We start from the raw sequence: 18,318 nt of genomic DNA, 5'->3' as shown, positions 1-18,318 counted from the left end.
TAAGAAAGGAACAACCTTTCTGAGAGCATTGCAGTAGTTGGATTTGGTGTGGTGGCTCATGGTAGTGGTCCCGTAGGAGTACTGACCAGGCAGTCCATGACTGAGCACAAACTTGCACTCAGTGCATTTTACTTCGGTAGCTTCAGCCTTTGGTACATTTCCAACAATGGTAAAGAACTGCCACACCGATAATTCTCTCTGGGTGCTAGAGGTAGACACTTCCTCTACCTCATCGTCTTGGTCCTCTTCATTGTATTTGGAAGCACTTTGCTTTTTTTGTTGTGTAGGTCCTTCAGCTGCTGGTGGTGGCTCTTGCAGAGGAGGAATGGCAGGGATGATCGAGAGACCTATCATGACCTATCATGAACTACTTAATCTATTAAAGAATGTACTCATCTAAATCACATTGAATTGGAGTGTTGATGTTAATACAGGAACCTAATCATACATGAACATAAGCAATGCCTGCAGCATGCACCTTAGAAGTACAATATCTTGTAATTTTGGATACTCAAATAATGAATGCTACCTTATCAAGAGTTTTGAGTAATGTTAAACATGTAATAACTAGCTAACAATTCAAGACGTACTACACACTTGTGCTAGTACAAACAAAACATATGAAGACCCACAATGCATACAAATCAGAGGCACATACAGGTAAGGAAGAAAGAAACAGCATCACCAGAAAATATTAATAATATTACAGTTCATCTTCATGTATACAAATGAATTGTGTTTTTGAGGCATGCTTATTGCCCCATATATGTGCACCATGAGCGGAGACCACACCATAAGCAAAGTACTTTAAGAACATACAACATGGTTAATGTCGAGATATATATCACCTTTTGAATTTTAATATTCTAACCAATATGGAACAAAACCACCTGGCCTAGATTTGTCAGTGAACAAAAACAAGTGGCCCAGATATGTGATGTCATCAGTGATGTCATCAATGGCATTTGTGATGTCATCTTTGATGTCCTGGGTGTTAGTCTTAGCAGTACACGGTGGTGGTGCGAGTTATGGTTGCTTAGCTTACATTAACTGGCGAATTCCCAAGGTTTTTCAGTTTTACTTGTAACCATCATGTCCCTTTAACAAAGTATTTTCATTGAATTTCATAGGTTTTTATCAGTGTAACTTAACCATAACGTCCCTTTAACAAGGTTTTTTCATTGAATATATATATAAATACTCATTTATATCTGCAATAGAAATTAATGGGCTTAAACTGGGCACAACACTGTGAGATTTGTAATCACAGTTTGTACCCCAAGCCAAAATGGCTACCAGCCATGGTGTTTACTCTACAAGTCACCTTTTCTATGTTTTCACTGTGGTGTGTTTTTTTTATAAAAATGAACTTCATGTTGGTGAAAGGTAACTGTGAACAAGCCACTAAGTTGTGGCGAAACGTGTCAGGCTGCCGTCTGGCAAGACATTTTTTCTCGCGATAATTGAATTTTAAAACTGCTGAAAATGAAATTAAAGGTTGTTTAAAAATATGCAACCTGTGCGCAGTTTTTGTTGACTGTTTCCTGTGATTAACACTTTGGAATACCTCATGGGAGTGCTGCTTGCTGAAACAGCATTGTTTTGCATGCTGTTTAACATTGGGATATATATATTACATGGGCACGGTAGCGTCCATGTAGTTATGGTTAAGTTGGTGTTTCCATAGGAAGAGCACTTTTTGGGTGGCTTATAACTTCGCTTCCTTTGGACGAATCCTCACCAAACTTTGCAAAAAAAGTATATGGCCCACTCTGAAATGTTTTGCAAAGTTTGGAGAGGTTTGGTCCAGGGGGGGCAAAGTTATAGGGAGGGTCCCAAAACTTTTGTTTTTTCCTATAGACATAATGGGAAAAAACTTTGGGTACGGCTACAGCCCGAACCGCTGGACGGATTTACACCACATTTGTGGCAGGAGCGGCGGCTTGGTCCAGAAAGCGTGCTTTTGCAAATTTGGTGTAAATCCGTCCAGTAGTTTTTTTTTAAAATGACCAATATGTAAGGCAAAAAAATTAGTGATATCTGTGTTCGCTTCGCGGACGGACTTCCCTGTTCGCTCCGTGGACAGCACCCCGATTGGCCCATGGGCTTGTGTCGTGTCCGCGGACATGCGACGTGTTTACTAGCGTGGGGCATGGAGCGCGTTAGATTTTCTGTGGCACCCGTCATCTTGTATTCGCCGCAGACCGCGTACAGCGCGGTGAAACTTGGATTAAAATTTTTATTTAGTGGAGTGTGTTGGTGTGTAAGAGTGTTTGGGGAGGGTGGGGGAGTATGAGATCAATGTTTTGTTTTTTTATGTGCTATACACTTTTGTTGTGTTTGATTTGTCTGCGGAGAACACGACTGTTCTGACATTTTGTAAATAACCTAAATGGTGGGATGTTCAGAGGACGGAGTACGTGTCCTTTTTGATCGCAAGGAAGGTAAAATTGAGCTAAAAACACTTGCGGTGCATTTAAATGTTCGTAAATACACAAACTGGGGGTGTCCTGAGGACGCTGTCCGTATTGTAATCTGTTAAGTTGAATGTGTTCTAAGAACACTCACGGTGTCCCGAAATGGTTGCAATTACACAAAATGGGGGTGTTCTGAGAACATTGTTTGTATTGTTCGTTGTCAGGTTGAAAGTGTTCTACGAACCCTTCTTTTGTCCGCTGATAGTACAATTTCCTATGGGCCTCACCCGACTTTTTGTCCACTAAAGAAACGATAAATCAGGCTGGTGTGCGCCGACATTATGTGATAATCCTATGACTGGCGCTATTGACTTGGCTGACTTGCTTTTGCGACACTAAATCATATCTCCCGCACCTAAGCCTGACATTATGAAAGCATTCATATTCCCTGCCTCTCTCCGTGACGTTACAGGGTGCGTCATCAAAAGCGCCCAGTCATCTCCAGTCCTACGCGACTTCACACAGAACCCGGAAGACAACACACATTATGTCAGGACACACCTCGCCACAATTCTGAATATGAAACTGTGATTTAAAAACAAACAGCAAGATTGTAAATTCTGTAAAGTACATTTATTTGACATCAAATGTTTAGAGAATATTCAGCGATTTGCATTTGTCTTTGTTGTCGATCCGCAAAAATTCATGTTGAGCCACGCAATGTTCCTTTGCGGTACAGAGGGTGTTAGATCAGCTTAGAACACAGTGCGCCACAATTCAGAATATGAAACTGTTGTTTAAAAGTAAACAGCAGGATTGTACATTTGGTAAAGTACATTTATTTCACATGAAATGTTTAGTGAATATTCAGCGATTTGCAATTGTCTCTGCTGTCGATCAGCAAAAGTTTATTTTGAGCCACGCGCTGTTCCTTTGCGGTAGATAGGCTGTTGGTTTATGATAAAAGCAGTAAATGGTCGCACTGATAATCGGAAGGTTGTTCCAACAACGAGGCATTAGACCACCATAATGGTTGGTATGTTGCTTCTAGCCGCTAGTACTGCGTAAGGGCATATTGGTCCTTGGCGATTGTCCCAGAAAATGGTGAGGGTCATGAAGTTGCTTACATGGAGCTGCACCTGGCCGTTGAAATATCCATCCGCTGGAGTCTGAAAATCGTGACATTGGCAAAATGGGGCAACATACCTGTTTTAAAAAACATAAATTATTCTCACCAGCCGATCTTTATTAAAAATATTCATTTTATTTATTAGGGCGTGAAACTATGTGCTAGCGAAGATAGTGCAACGGAGTGTGTTAATAATAAAATAATAATATTTTCGCATTTATATAGCGCTAAGAACCGTCAGGTATCCCAGCGCTGCTTATTATTACCCACGGTGTGTGGTGCTCATTTATCGACCACGGAAGGATGAAAGGCTGAGTTTGGGTGTGCTGGGATTCGAACTTGCGTTAGCAAGCTGTGCACAGATGTCAAAGCGAGCGCTCTACTCGCTGTGCCACTTGACCGACTACAGTGAAGTGGCACAGCGAGTAGAGCACTTGACCGGCTACAGACCGGTTAAATTATTTCTATTAACCCACCCTGTGCCATCTGCCTTTTTCAGAGCCCTCTAAATGACAGGGGATCAATTTGGCGGTGATAGTGCGCGGTAGAAAACAATATGTCACATTGAACGAACAAGTACAACTTGACCGGGCTTTAATGCCACACTTTTGTTATTATATTCCGGTATAAAATAATCTAAAGGGTTACTTACATTATAATTGCATTTTCCATTGTCCAAGTGTAGTGCAGTCCCAAAATACGACTCCGCGTGTGCCAACAATCTTTCTCAAAGTGATATAATATACAAAAGTGGTTTCGTTTCAGAAATTTCATCTTTATCGTGTCTTACGTTTTTTGCCACACTTCTTCAAAAGAAGTCTTTCAGCACAATCTCTGTCTGTCAAGGTAAAAAAAAAATAGAACCCTATACTGGGAGTCATGGGCCTCTCCGGGCCGCGAAAAAAAAATGGAAGCAGCTGACCCTCACTGTGAACGAGCATAAATGCTTACTTTGCAACATTCTGTATAAAGCCATCTGTGAGAACTTGCTGTTTACACTACATCTTTGTATATTGTTTGCGTGCTAATAAAAAAACTAAAGGGACGTTATGGTTAAGTTGCGCTACTAAAAACCTATGAAATTCAGTGAAAAAACGTTGTTAAAGGGACGTTATGGTTAAGTTGCGGTACTAAAAATCTATGAAATTGAGTGAAAAAACTTTGTTAAAGGGACGTTATGGTTCAAAGTAAAACCGAAAAACCCCTGAAATTCGACAGTTATGGTAAGATAAGCAACCATAACTCGCGCCAGCGTGCACTGCTAACACTAACACCCAGGACATCAAAGATGACATCACAAATTTAATTGATGACATCACTGATGACAACACATGGCTGGCTCTCCCTTTTTTTCCTTAACTGACATATCTAAGCCACATAGTTTTCTTCAGTAACAGTCAGGAAGTAAAAATTGAAAAGGTACTATATTTGGAGACTTAGGGTCAAGTCAAATCATATGAAACATATACATAGCGGAAGACACAGGCTTGAAAGAGAGCAATCCTTTCTGTGCATGAAGATAATCATTAGGGTTATCAGCACTTTCTCATAGTTTTATTTTTATTACTCTACCTTCCCTGTATATGCTCATATTTGTATACATTATACTCACTCTCCTTTCCTTTGGGTGCAGTAACATCATGTGATACACATACATATGGTAAGTAGCAGCTTTGAAACAGAGCAATAGTTTCTCTGCATAAAGACAATCAGTTAGGTTATGAACTCTTTCTGCTACTACTTCTGCTTTTTGTTTACTTCACTGTCCCTGTATATACTCATATGTGTATGTGTTGGTGTCTCTTTGTGTTTTGTCTGTAATAATTATGTATAAAGTGGGTTTTATTATCTACTTATTACATGTTTCACAGTACGCAAAACTCTAATAAGAAAGCACTTATCATTTCACTATTCAACATGACAAGATTATGAATATGGCGCCTTCATCATGTATGCTGCACACACTGCCTATGTTTCTGCATGAGTAGCTTAGTATACTGGATAGAACTTCATAATAGAATGCTATTTATATCAATGCATTGCTTAATGCACTAATTAGCTCATGATATTTATCCCAATGATCCTTGACAGTTTTTGGTCAGCATTATAAGAATCCCTTGTACAGAGTTTTTCTGAAAAGTAAATGCACATGTGATGTCATCAGTGATGTCATCAATGACATTTGTGACGTTATCTTTGATGTCCTGGGTGTTAGTGTTAGCAGTGCACGGCGTGAGTTATGGTTGCTTATCTTACCATAACTGCCGAATTTCAGGGGTTTTTCGGTTTTACTTTGAACCATAACGTCCCTTTAACAAAGTTTTTTCACTGAATTTCATAGGTTTTTAGTAGCGCAACTTTCACTGAATATATATATATATATATATATATATATATATATATATATATATATATATATATATATATATATATATATATATATATATTCATATATATATATATATATATATATTCATATATATATATATATATATATATATATATATATATATATATATATATATATATATATATATATATATATATATATATATTCAGATGTTAAAACCTAACACATACAAATATACCATGACCAGTGCAAGCCAGAAAACCTGTTGCTTATTTCTAAAGAGCTACAATAGCTAAACGTTCATCAGGGAGTCAGTTGGATTTAAGAAACTTCTCTCTTCTCCACCATGCATGCCCCCAGTTTGTTGAAACAGCAAAGATAACATTTACAGAACCATCCTTTTTAGATAAACCATTGGCCATGCTCAGAGAATGGACTCCACTATTGATCAAGCATGGTGTTACATTATTAGCTGTAATATCAGCAAACATAGGACACAGAGTTATGAAGTGTTGCAAGGATGCTACCAAACCAGGGCATACCGCCTTGAATAGTGATATCTATCTGTAGAGTGCCCAAATGCATTCTTATGTAAAGCGATCTATGTGCTTGATTTATAATCAACTGTAAATATTCTTCCAGTTGCTTGCCCTGCTTAATCCACTGATATGAATAGCCAGTCAAGATTTCCAGGCATTTCTTAGGCCTTGTTATGCCTCAGGCCTTAATTACCAACTGCTTTTTGGGTATTGGTGATACTTGACGGGTTATGACAGAGATCACTCAGTTCAACTAAAGTCAGTGGGCCTCATTACGACCCTGGCGCTGACGGAATGAAGGGGGGCGGTACGGGACCGGCCCCATTCATTCTGTCAGGGCTGATTACGAGGTTCCCTTTGAGGGACCCGGATCAGACGTCTGGTAACAATGGGACACTTGTAATGTGCTCATTGTTACCTCCCTCCCCATTCCCATTGAGCCCTATGGGGGCACAAATGGGAATGGGGAAAGGTTCCGGCAAGGAGGACTTACAGGGTCCTCCTATGTCGGAATGACCTGGTAAGTCCCCATTGCAGGAACCCGGTAATGGAGCCCGGGTGGAGGCAGCCATGAAGCTAATAGCTCCATGGCTACCTCCAAACTTGTAATGAGGCCCAGGGGGGTCCAAACTCGTGTCCGGGTTGTCGGAGTGGGGACTTACCGGGTCATTCCAACCTTGGAGGACCCGGTAAGTCCCCATTCTGAAAACCATTCCCCATTCCCATTCGAGCCCCCATAGGGCTCAATGGGAATGGGGAAGGAGCTAATAAGGGGCCCACAAATAGTGGGCCCCTCATTAGCTCCCTGGTCCCTTAACGGCACCCCCTAAGGGCGGCTGGTAAAACCAGCAGGCCTTAGTGGGACCCGCTAAGGGACCTCGGAATGCGGTGGTAGGGGGTAACGGAACCGGCATCCTTACCGGTGCCATTAACCCCTTACCGCCACACTCGTAATGAGGCCCATTAAGTCTTTCCCAATCCATGAACATTGGTAATGGACTTTTCACAAGACACTAATTAGTGGACAATAGTGTACTACACACAATAGAATGTGCCTTCTTCCCAACTCTGGCACAGACTGATATCATTTTTGGTTCCCATGACAATGATTGATAGAATTGCTGTGGCACGCCCCACAAACTAATTGAAGTTACTACAATGTCTCATCAATTCCCTAATCAGCATTTGATGGATGCTCAAAACAAGTGATTGTGGCCCTAGATAGGGCTGTGGGTGGACACATTCTCATTTATGTTCAATGCACATTTACAATTGAACCGTTATAGATGTTATTATTTTTTTTGAAAGAGCATTTATTTCTATTTAGGGTACATGCAATGCAACATTAAAATCTGAAAACTGCTTAGTCATTCAACATAATGAGCAGACAGAAGACTTATGTTAAAAGAGAAGGCGAGAATATTGGTTCTGAATGGGAATTTTATACTTATTGCAGCATTCCCAGAATTGAAAAGTATACCTGAATAATCAAAAACATACCTGTGCACGAGGGAGGGTCTATTTTGCCATTTCACTAATCATATATTTACACTGTTCACTGTTTGGCTCTCCAGATGTTTTTCACTACAGCGACCATCATCCCTATTGTCAGTAGTGAGTTGTACAAAACAACTGATACGATTCAGGTTGTAGACTTCAGCATTTATTTCTATGGTATGTGTACTAACTGTTCAGTCCATATATCAGTTACGTTACTTACATCCCAATTCTTGAAGCCAGGGGATCCATTTTTAGACTCCAGAGTCGGAATCTACAACATAAAGTGAAGCGCACAACATTTCTTTACTGACCAGGCAAACGACCATTGTTGTTCATTGTTGTTCCAATCTAGTGTTGTGAAGCATGTTATCAGGAATTATGTGTCTCCATATAAGAAAGATTACTGCATCTTGTGGGTCCAGGCCAACTGCAAGCCTGTACTGGTACACTTGTCCTTCATCAAACAGCAAGGCCATAGCAGAAAATGGCTCTCTCCTTTATTAGACAAACATATCACAGATCTCCCATGCATAGGCATTCCTCACTTAGACCTTATAACCCTCTACCTGCATGCTCCTCACTTTCAGCTTTACCCATCTCTTGAGGACACCTCAATTAGCAGACACATGCCTCCTTGTGCTAGATAAATGTGCTAGATAAATGCCAGAGTGTGCTTAAAAGCACAGGAAATATAGTAATGTACCACAATTGTTCTCACCATTGGACTATTCCCCAAAACTGTAAGCAAATAGCATTTACAAGGCTTGGGACAAGATATTCCAATAACACTTTCATCATCCAGAGCTTGGAAGGTCGCCTCCCCAAGCCACAAATGGGCCCTAACTTTAGAAAATGAAAAGACTAATCAATGCGGTCAAAAGCCGTTTCAGCTTCGAGAGAAAGAAGGACCGCAGTTGAGCCCTTCTTCGCAACTTTTTCCAAGATGTGACAAGTATGTCTAATGTTATGATGGGCCTGCTTATTTTTTATATCATCAGATTGGTCAGGCTGTATAATTGAGGGAAGTAGATTATCCATCCTATTAGCCAACATTTTTAATACATTTTTGCATCGATATTTATAAGGGTTATGAGGAGATTTGATCCACATCTATCTGGGTCCTTCTCTGGTTTTAGGAATAGAATTATGTTTGCCTCTTCCATAGTAGGGGACATATGCCCTGATTGTGTAAATAAGTTATACAAATATACCACTTTTGGTGTCTGTTCCTTCCAATATGTTTTATAAAATTGAGTGGAAAAAACATCCGGGCCAGAAGCTTTATTCGGGGGATAGAATGTATGACCCTTAATACTTCTTCTGAGGTAATATCACCCTCTAAACTTTCCCGTTCCTCGTGTGTTATTCAGGGGAGATTAATCAATGCTAGGTACACCTCTTGTATCTGTTGGTCTGGGTGTTCTGACCCATATAGATTAAAATACACATTTTAAAAATGCGTGATAATTTCACCAAGCAATAGATTTCAGTGACCAGTCCCAAAAGTGGCTTTGAGACCCATACATAGTCTATATGAGAAAATGTCAGATGGACATATGACTACAAGGTATATCCACTTTCCTGCCCTTTATTTGTTGGCCAGACATGTACTAAGGTTAGATTTGCTAAATTTTGTTTAAGGGTTTTTAGATGGCCAGATTACAAAGAGAAGATGGCTGCGCTGCGATATCGACAGGGGCCCCATGCTAAATTGAAATCTCCCATGAGGATTAATTCCCCCTCACCAAAGGCTTCCAGTAATGTTATAGTGGATCTTAGGAACCCTTCCTGGTCTGTTTTGGGAGCATAAATTAAGGCCGCTTTTAACTTTTTTGGACCCATAGTCATGACAATAAAGACATAGCAACCCTCTTTATGTATCTTCGTACGGAGCACCTTGATATGTGGGGCTGCAGACATCACTATCAATACCCCAGAAACCTTTCCTACTGCATTAGATTGTATCACCAGTGGATATCGTCACAGACGGAACTTTATTCTCTTCGTTTGACAAATATGTGTCTCTTGGAGAGCGACCAAATCCGGTTGGTAATGCCCCAAGAGTGATTTTAGTTTCCTGCATTTTGCCGGGGAATTTAGGCCTGGGATATTAAGTGTTAAACACTTGAAGTATGTACAGAAACAGATTGATAATTATACCATTCAAAGAACACTCAGTTCTTAGATTGTTTAGAGTCCCACTCATATACCATGCAGGAACCCCCCATATCCCTATGTGTTCTTCTCCCTTCCCCAACCTACACCGTAACCGCAACTTTCCCAACTATACCCCCAAACAAAGTCCCCATGTTTGAGCCACAGTTGCCATCCATTCCTAGGGCGCATGGCTCTGGCCGTGAGTCAACTTTGACCCCAGGATAGCATGCAGTGTAGCCTAGTACCCCCATCTGTTACCTGAACAGACTCATCCAAAGATGGTGTGCTCCGAGTCCCTTTCTCTTGGTAAACCGTATGGCTGTCCTTGATCGATCGTTGCGCCAACAGCCTTCATTAAATGTCTCTTCATTCTGGTGGTGGTTTGGGACCAGAGCCTCAAAGTTGGGTTTTTCAATGTTCTTGTTGTTTCGCCATTCCTTTCCTCCCTCAATGGGTTGCCATCGACCATTCCTACGGCTTGCATTGTTGAGGTGCTTGCCTTTCCTCTGTCTTGAGTGCACCTTCTGTTTCTTGATCCTCAATTTGAACTAGAGCAAAACCTGCTTCTTGTGAGAGTCCTACATTGACTACCCGCCAAGGTAAAAATCAAACCAAAGGGAAACATCCACTTATATTTGTTTCCTCTCAATTGAAGCGTTTTTACCACTTGCTGCCTGTCCCGTCTTTTTCAGAGTTTAATTTGTGAAAGGTCTTGAAATAACTGGATCTCAGTCCCATTATAATTGATTTTGGATGTCTCTCATGCTTTCTTGAGAATCAGCTCTTTGTGGGGGAATGAGGTACATGCTGCCAAGACATTGTGCAGGCAAGCCGCAGGGTCAGTTCGTCTCGGGCCTGTTCTATGGAGCCAGTCCAATGAGACCGTAGGCGTTTCCTCGTCCACAATTAAGTCAGTAAAGATATGGGCTACCGATTCTTTCAGATCAGCGTTGGTGATGGATTCCAGTAAATTGCTTATGAGTATATTAGAACGCTGTGATCTGTTTTCCAAATCTTCACACTGTAACTCAAGGTTGTGTGTCAGCCTAGCAAGTTCTTCCAGGGTATTGCCGGTTTGTGTGCACTCCGCGATATCATTCCTGAATAGTCCTTTCATTGTTGTCAATGTCCTGCTTGATTTCTGTGGCAAAGGATGTAAACTGTTGTTGGAAAGGAAGCTAAAAATGTGTCTTGAAACTCCTGAAAGTTTGTAGTGAAGTCATCTTTAGACGCCGCCATCTCTGAGTTGAGACTACCAGGCTCCTCTTCGGGGGTAAGTGTCGAAGTAATACAGGTCAAGGGTGTTGTCTGGCCAAGTGCCCACAGTTTCTGTGGTGGGTTTGATTTGGTATGCAAGTCTTGAGTGGGTCCTGCTAAGGAGGGCTTATTTTTCCCCCTCGGCATATGCTATTCAGAGAACTTACTTTATGTCCAATATTCTGTCTGCTGAGGATCTGCTGTCCTAGAGGGTGAAGTGCTTGCTTACTTTGTTACACTGGAATCTGCTTCTGGGCACCTGCTGTTTTTAACATGTCCACTGGAAGTTGCTGTAATGAGCATTCCCACTGTATGCAAGTGCCCACAGTGTTAACACTTCCCAAGCCTCTCACTGGTTTATATGGTATTCCGTACTCGTTGCTGGAGTACTGTTGGAGGATACGGGCTGTTTACATTTTTCTGTTGGAAGAGGCCCCTATACTTTTTGTGAGCTCCTCTTTATGCCCTGTGCCAATGTTTTCTTTTTAGTCTTAGTCCCTCTTACCTCAAGGGCGAGTGACAGCCTGGTCAAAGGTCTCAGGGGCTGTGCCTCACATTTGCAATCTCGGGATGATCGTTCCGATCAGGTGCCCTGTTGGCATAAGGGCTACTCCACATTAGCCACCCTGATTGTTGTCGATCATCAGGTCTCCAGGCCACGCCCCTCAGATGTATATACTCCACCCTTCTTGCGCCAGACCTCTGCCTTATGACCCCTTTCCATAGCGCAGAATGCCGGTGTGTTGGTTCTTACTGAGGGTGCGAGACTGCTCCTGTCCCTCACTTCACTGGTGGATTCCAAATCAGCCAGGCCGCGCCCGCGTGGAATACAGTTTCGTCTTAGCACGCATTTTGGTTGGGAGGCAGGGGACTTGCATGCAGCTTCGATTCCTTTTGGCTGGCCGCAGGGTACCCACAGACATGCTTAGTATGGCCCATTGCATAAATTAAAGGATCTGAGCTTTTATATTCATATAGGAGCGGTCCGCTCGCACGTCTTTAGGGTGCAGCGGCCATCTTGCAATCCACCAATTTAGTGTTTTGAGGTATAAAATTAGTTACATTTCTTATGAAAATTTCAATATTTGCACATGTTTTGCTTAACCCTCATTATAATGTGCCGACACATGGTCATTCAAAACTATCAAATCAAATCAATGAACAAAACACTGTTACAACTCACACTCCACCAATACTGCTATTACATGCAAGCCTAAGACACGCACTTCTACGACATGTGCTCTTCAGAGATATGCTCTATATATATTTGGTGCATGCCCAGAATAATTGTGCATCTTTGATATGAAAGAACATAGACAACATGAGCTCCTACCACACACCTTTTTACCAAACACTTCTCTGACATGTGTTCTTATGACACATGGTCTTACAACAAGCGTTCCTGTGAAACCAGCTCATATAACTACCCCTCATATGGCACATGCTCTTACAAGACATACTCCTATGACAGGAGTACCACAGCATGTGCACCTATATCAAACGCTCTTACGACAAGTGCTATTCCAACATGCGCTCCTACAACATGCTCTCCTACAACACATGGTCCTATGACACGCAGTCTTATGACACACACTTTTATGGCACGCGTCTATGATCCATGCTCCTACAAAATATGCAATGACATGTACTCTGAATACACATCCTCCTATATACCCTATTACCACACACTCCTACTAAAGGTGCTCCTACGACACATGGTCCTACAACATAACAAAGTTACAACACACACTCCAACAACAAATGCTCCTACGAGACACACTACTATGACATGCTCTCCTACGAAATGCACTGCTTGAAACATATATATAGTTGCTGAAGGCCCGTAATGAATGTGCAACTTTGACGCAAACTGTGCTCAGATCGTATGAGTTTCAAATTTCATATATTATATTTGATGTATTTGATGAATGTATCCAAAAATTAGGCAAAGTCTCATGAAAGCCGAACATTTGTGAAATCAAGAATGAATTGCATTAGAAAGTCGTGACAATGGGCCTCATTACACGGATGGTGGTGGACCAAGGTGCTATTAGCACCTTGGTCCATGCCGGTAAAATACCGGCACCGCCTTGGTGGAAAGGGGAATTACCACCCTATTCCAAGGTTGGCAGGGCGGTAATTCCCCCTTCCACCATTGCCCTTCCCCATTCCCATTTATTCCCCATAGGGCTCTATGGGAATGGGGAAGGCGCTAATTACGGTGCCGCAAGTTGCGGTACCGTAATTAGCACCCTGGTGCCTTTGCGGGTTGGTTTTTAACGCCTGCAAAAAGCAGGCGTTAAATTCACCAACCCGCAAAGGGACCTCGTAGTAAGCCGGTAAGGGTTTACCGGTACCGGTAAAATACTGGTACCGGTAAACCCTTACCGCCTACCGTGTAATGAGGCCCATTGTGCTTTCAAAAATGTGGTTTAAAAACCTATGTACAAAAAAACAAGTGACATAACTTTGCTGCCTGAAACATCGACTACCCCATGCCCGGGACAATCTGCCATTTGGCCATAGCCACCATGGAAGGGCTATTGGGTTGAAGTTGCAACCGGGCCTTGCCACAGGCCAAGCCTAATGTCTATTCTTGATTGTTTGCCTGGGCCTTCATCATGGCTGAGGCCCATGACCCATGGATTGTGGCCACTGGCCATGTCCACAAGCCGTAGAAAAAGGCCCATGGTCTCATTATGCCAGTATAGCAGCCACTGAACAGCCACTGAACAAGGCCATAGGCTAGGCTTTATTCCTATTGTTGGTTCATTGGCAGTGTCTGCAACAGAGATGAAGTCCATGCCCCACAGACTGTGACCATTGGCCATGGTTGCATGTCATTCAAAACGGCCCATAGTCCATTTATGGTGGTATACTGGACATAGGTGGGTCCCAGGGCATGGCTGAACCTCATGCATCAGGCAGTTCAATAATAATTTGAAACCCCAGCATGAATGAACTTCTCAAAGCGACACATATATGTGCTGCAAATAATATGTTTGTTAAAAGAACCCTGTAGTTTATTCATATAAATTTAAGGAAGAGTTGTATCTAAAACCCAAAAGAAAGTCACCAGTTATGCTAAGCTACACAACCTGAACTCACGCCTTTGCCATGCACCACTCATACCAACACACAGAATATAACAGATGATGACATGACAAATGGCATTATCGATCACCTATTATATAATTAATCTGTACCAATCCTGATATAAAGTCTGTACCAGGGGGTTGTGTTTATGGTTAATCAACCAACATAAGAAGGTGATAGGTAGGCCTCTAATGAAATTGTCAACTTATCACAAAATTCCCACGTTGAAACAGACCTGTCAATTGACTTTCTGTTTAGAATACAGGAAACTTAACATCATTGACATAGGCAATGGATAAAGCATGCACCATAGAATAGAGCCCACTTGTTGCAACCTAGAAAGTCGCTTCGGCCATGGCAGGTGGGACATGGTTATTTATTTTGGACAAACATAGGTCATGGAGCAGGTGCATGGGACCCTAATTGTGGGAACGGAATGTGGACAGTGGCCACAGCTGAATCTCATGAGAACTTGCCATAACTGAAGGCAATGGCTGATGGAATCTAGTTATTATGGAAGGATATGAGACACTCAAGGCCATGACTGAGGGATCTTGTTGTCAGTGAGGGGGATAAGGACCTCAGTCATAGCTTGGTAATGCTAGTTATGGCTGAATTCCATGGCCAGTGAGTTACAGCCTTTTATACTGATTCTTGCAATATGGGCAGTGGCCACAGCCAAAGGCCATGGTCATGGGGATCTGAATATCTACTCGAGATGGGGATGTATGCCACAAAGTTTGATCCTAATTGTTGCAGATTAGACAGTGGCCATGGCCGAATGACATGGTTAGTAGGTGCTGGAGAAGAATAGCATTACAACTCCCTTTAAATTCAAGGAAAATCTTTAGTCAAGGCAGAGTTAAAATAATTAGATTCATCACAACAAAACCCACTCAAATTATCAGATAAAGGAAGTGACAACAATCTTAACGGCCCATGTAGATGTCCCTGAGATGTCATTTTGTATCTCATTGTTGATCCCCGCTGTCATCTCATCTATTACCTCATGGGCAGAGCAATGGGGGAGGGACTGCAAGCTAGTATTGTCATCACTTCATATCTGCCAAATTGTATGGGTTTTCTTGCAAAGAATCAGATATTAACTTTGTCATAACCAAAAATGTATCACTCAATATAAATTATAGGGCAGCAACAGTCGCCCTATAGTTAAGGTGAGTCGGAATCCCATAGGAACCCCTCAGATTCGAGTAATGGTTTTGGCAGAAATGTCAAAAGTCATTAAAAACCTGCAGGCCCCCCAGACTGCAAAGCTTCATAAAGAGTTGTTAAAAAATGCAAAAGTTATTAACTGTCCCCAAAAAATGTTTTTCTCGATTAGTGTACCCTACTTCCCATTTATTTTCCCATAGACAAACAAGGTACATTTTTGGCAAAGCACACAGCCCAAACCACTGGACAAATATGGACCAGGTCTAAACCAATTTGGACATGAAGTGTTGACTCACGATCCATGCATGGTTTGGGGTTATTCCATGCAGTATTTATTTAAATATTTGACAGAGAAGGGGGTAACCCTTCTCAAAAATAGATAGCTGTATCTTGGGGATTTGTCCAAAACCAAATGTTTTTTAGCAATGAAACTACCGCCATCTTGTTTTTCTCTCGATGCAAGAGATATCTGTGGCTATAGATGACGATATTGGTAAATGAAATACAGCAAAACAGCTATTTGCAGGTCGAAAAACATGCAAATGGCATCAGGCTAGACGTGGGGGGTGCCTAGAGGGCACCAAGTGTAATCAGGAGGTGGAGGGGGTGTAGAGACTGAGTTTGCAACATGAACCTTTCTGTAGCCTCGGCTATAGTCTCGAATAACTGACATCTCAAAGCAAACTGCGTCACAGAACCAGCTTGTGTTGTGCGGGAGAGGGCAGGGGAGATGAAAAGGCCACTTGGGGACTGGGGAGAGCTGGCACAAATGAGGGGGGCACTTGGTGAGGGTCTGGGGGGCTGGAAAGCAAGTCTTCCCACCTGGTTAGCATAATTTGTGTTTATATATGAGACTGGGAAGGACTACAGATAACCATGTGTAAGAGTAGTCCAGTGCCCATGGCTATACATTTTGGGGTGTCAGTCTTTTATTTCTTTTTAAAAGTTATTTTTATAGGTATAGTGATGTTGGGGGTGAAAAATCACTGGCTATAGCCAAAGGCCATGGTCATTGACACAGTGGGCCTCATTACGAGGTCGGCGCAAAGGGATACTGGGCACCGTTAAGGACATTGGTGCCGGTAATCCCTTTGCACCCTATTCCGGGGTCTTTTAGCGGGTCCCTTCCTTAACGCCTGATTTTACCAGGCGTTATGGATGGGGCCCGTTAAGGGACTTCAGAGCTAATAACGGTGCTGCAATTTGCGGTACCGTTATTAGAGCCTTCCCCTTTCCCATTGAGCCCTATGGGGGCTGAAATGGGAATGGCTTTTTCAATGGGGACTTACCGGTCCCGCCATGACTACCTCCAACCTCGTAATGAGGCCCAGTACGTATTTGGGAGTCTTATTTTTTGGTTGTGTGTTCTCTGACTTTTGTGCATGTGAGATTATGGTGAAACACAGAAGAAAAGTGTTGTAAAAAGTAATACAAAAAGAAGCTATCATACCCAACCTAGTTTACTGTCATTTATTGTTGTCTGCTTTATTTCTGTTCAGCTACCTTACATACCTACATGAGCAGTGTTGTACTGTATTGATCTATTGTACTATAAAACGCTAAGTGTGCCCTCTGTTTAAGTAACAATTTGTAAGTGACAGAATGTGGGCACACATTAAGTGGGTAAACAAATGATTTAAACAAAGCTCCAAGGTACAGAACCCCAGCACGACTTGACAGCAGGCTGGGGCACTTCAACTGACAAAGAACATAACTCAAGTATAAACATTCTTCTGTACACATCATAAGGAACCTTACCTAGATCACCTACTTGGAACATTCTATAAGTGCTGCAGTGGCTATACATCAACTATGTACACATGGCAGTGGCCATTTACAGTAACTATATAACATATCTCCCTCTCTTATCACACTAAGGTTTAACACAACTATTTACATATGACAATCTATATAACACATCCACCTCTCTTATCACATACAAGCTCTTCTCACAAATGGATTCTATTTTTATTCCGAACCTGCCCACCACTCACTCTCACAGCTCCTTTCATTACAGCAACCACTCAAACAGGATTGGTATAAAGAAGATCACCTTTCTTCTTTACAACTGCTTTTCTAATCCTCACATAATCTCCACACTCTACTCTGCGTTCCTTATTTCCTCTTCTTACATTTTCTCCCCTAACATATTGTTCCTTTTTCATTTTAAGAGTGTTCCTTAACTCTCCAATCACGCAATCTGATTCACTCCTTCTCCCCAACCACTGAGCACACACCTCGCAATACCCTTTGCGTCCTCTCATCAATTCAAACAGAACACTCCAGTGATTGAATGTAGCACCATCCTCAATGCGCACATTCTCACTTCAACAGCCCCTTTTTATCTATCCCACATACACCAGCCAACCTGATAACCTCCATTATACACTGATTCATCCTTTATACCACACCATTCACTTCTGGATGATATAATGATGCTCTCTTATGGCTAATTCCACATCCCTTCAGAAACTCCTTGAAACACCCTTCTATAAACTGTAATGCATTATCTGTTAGAATACAACTCGGAAATCCTTCCCTTCCAGAAATCTCACGTAAAAACAACACTATCTTCTCCCCACTGATCTCTCTGACAATTTTATGTTCACACCACCTGGAAATCATGTCCACCAACACAAGAATACCTTTTCACTGTCCAAAACCCATCTACACCAAGTTTATCTAAAGCTATCTCGTCCC

Source organism: Ambystoma mexicanum, chromosome 7q, assembly GCF_040938575.1.
Source record: "Ambystoma mexicanum isolate Mex_15411 chromosome 7q, UKY_AmexF1_1, whole genome shotgun sequence".
NCBI classification, from domain to species: Eukaryota; Metazoa; Chordata; class Amphibia; order Caudata; family Ambystomatidae; genus Ambystoma; species Ambystoma mexicanum.
Note: the sequence above shows the minus strand (reverse complement) of the source record.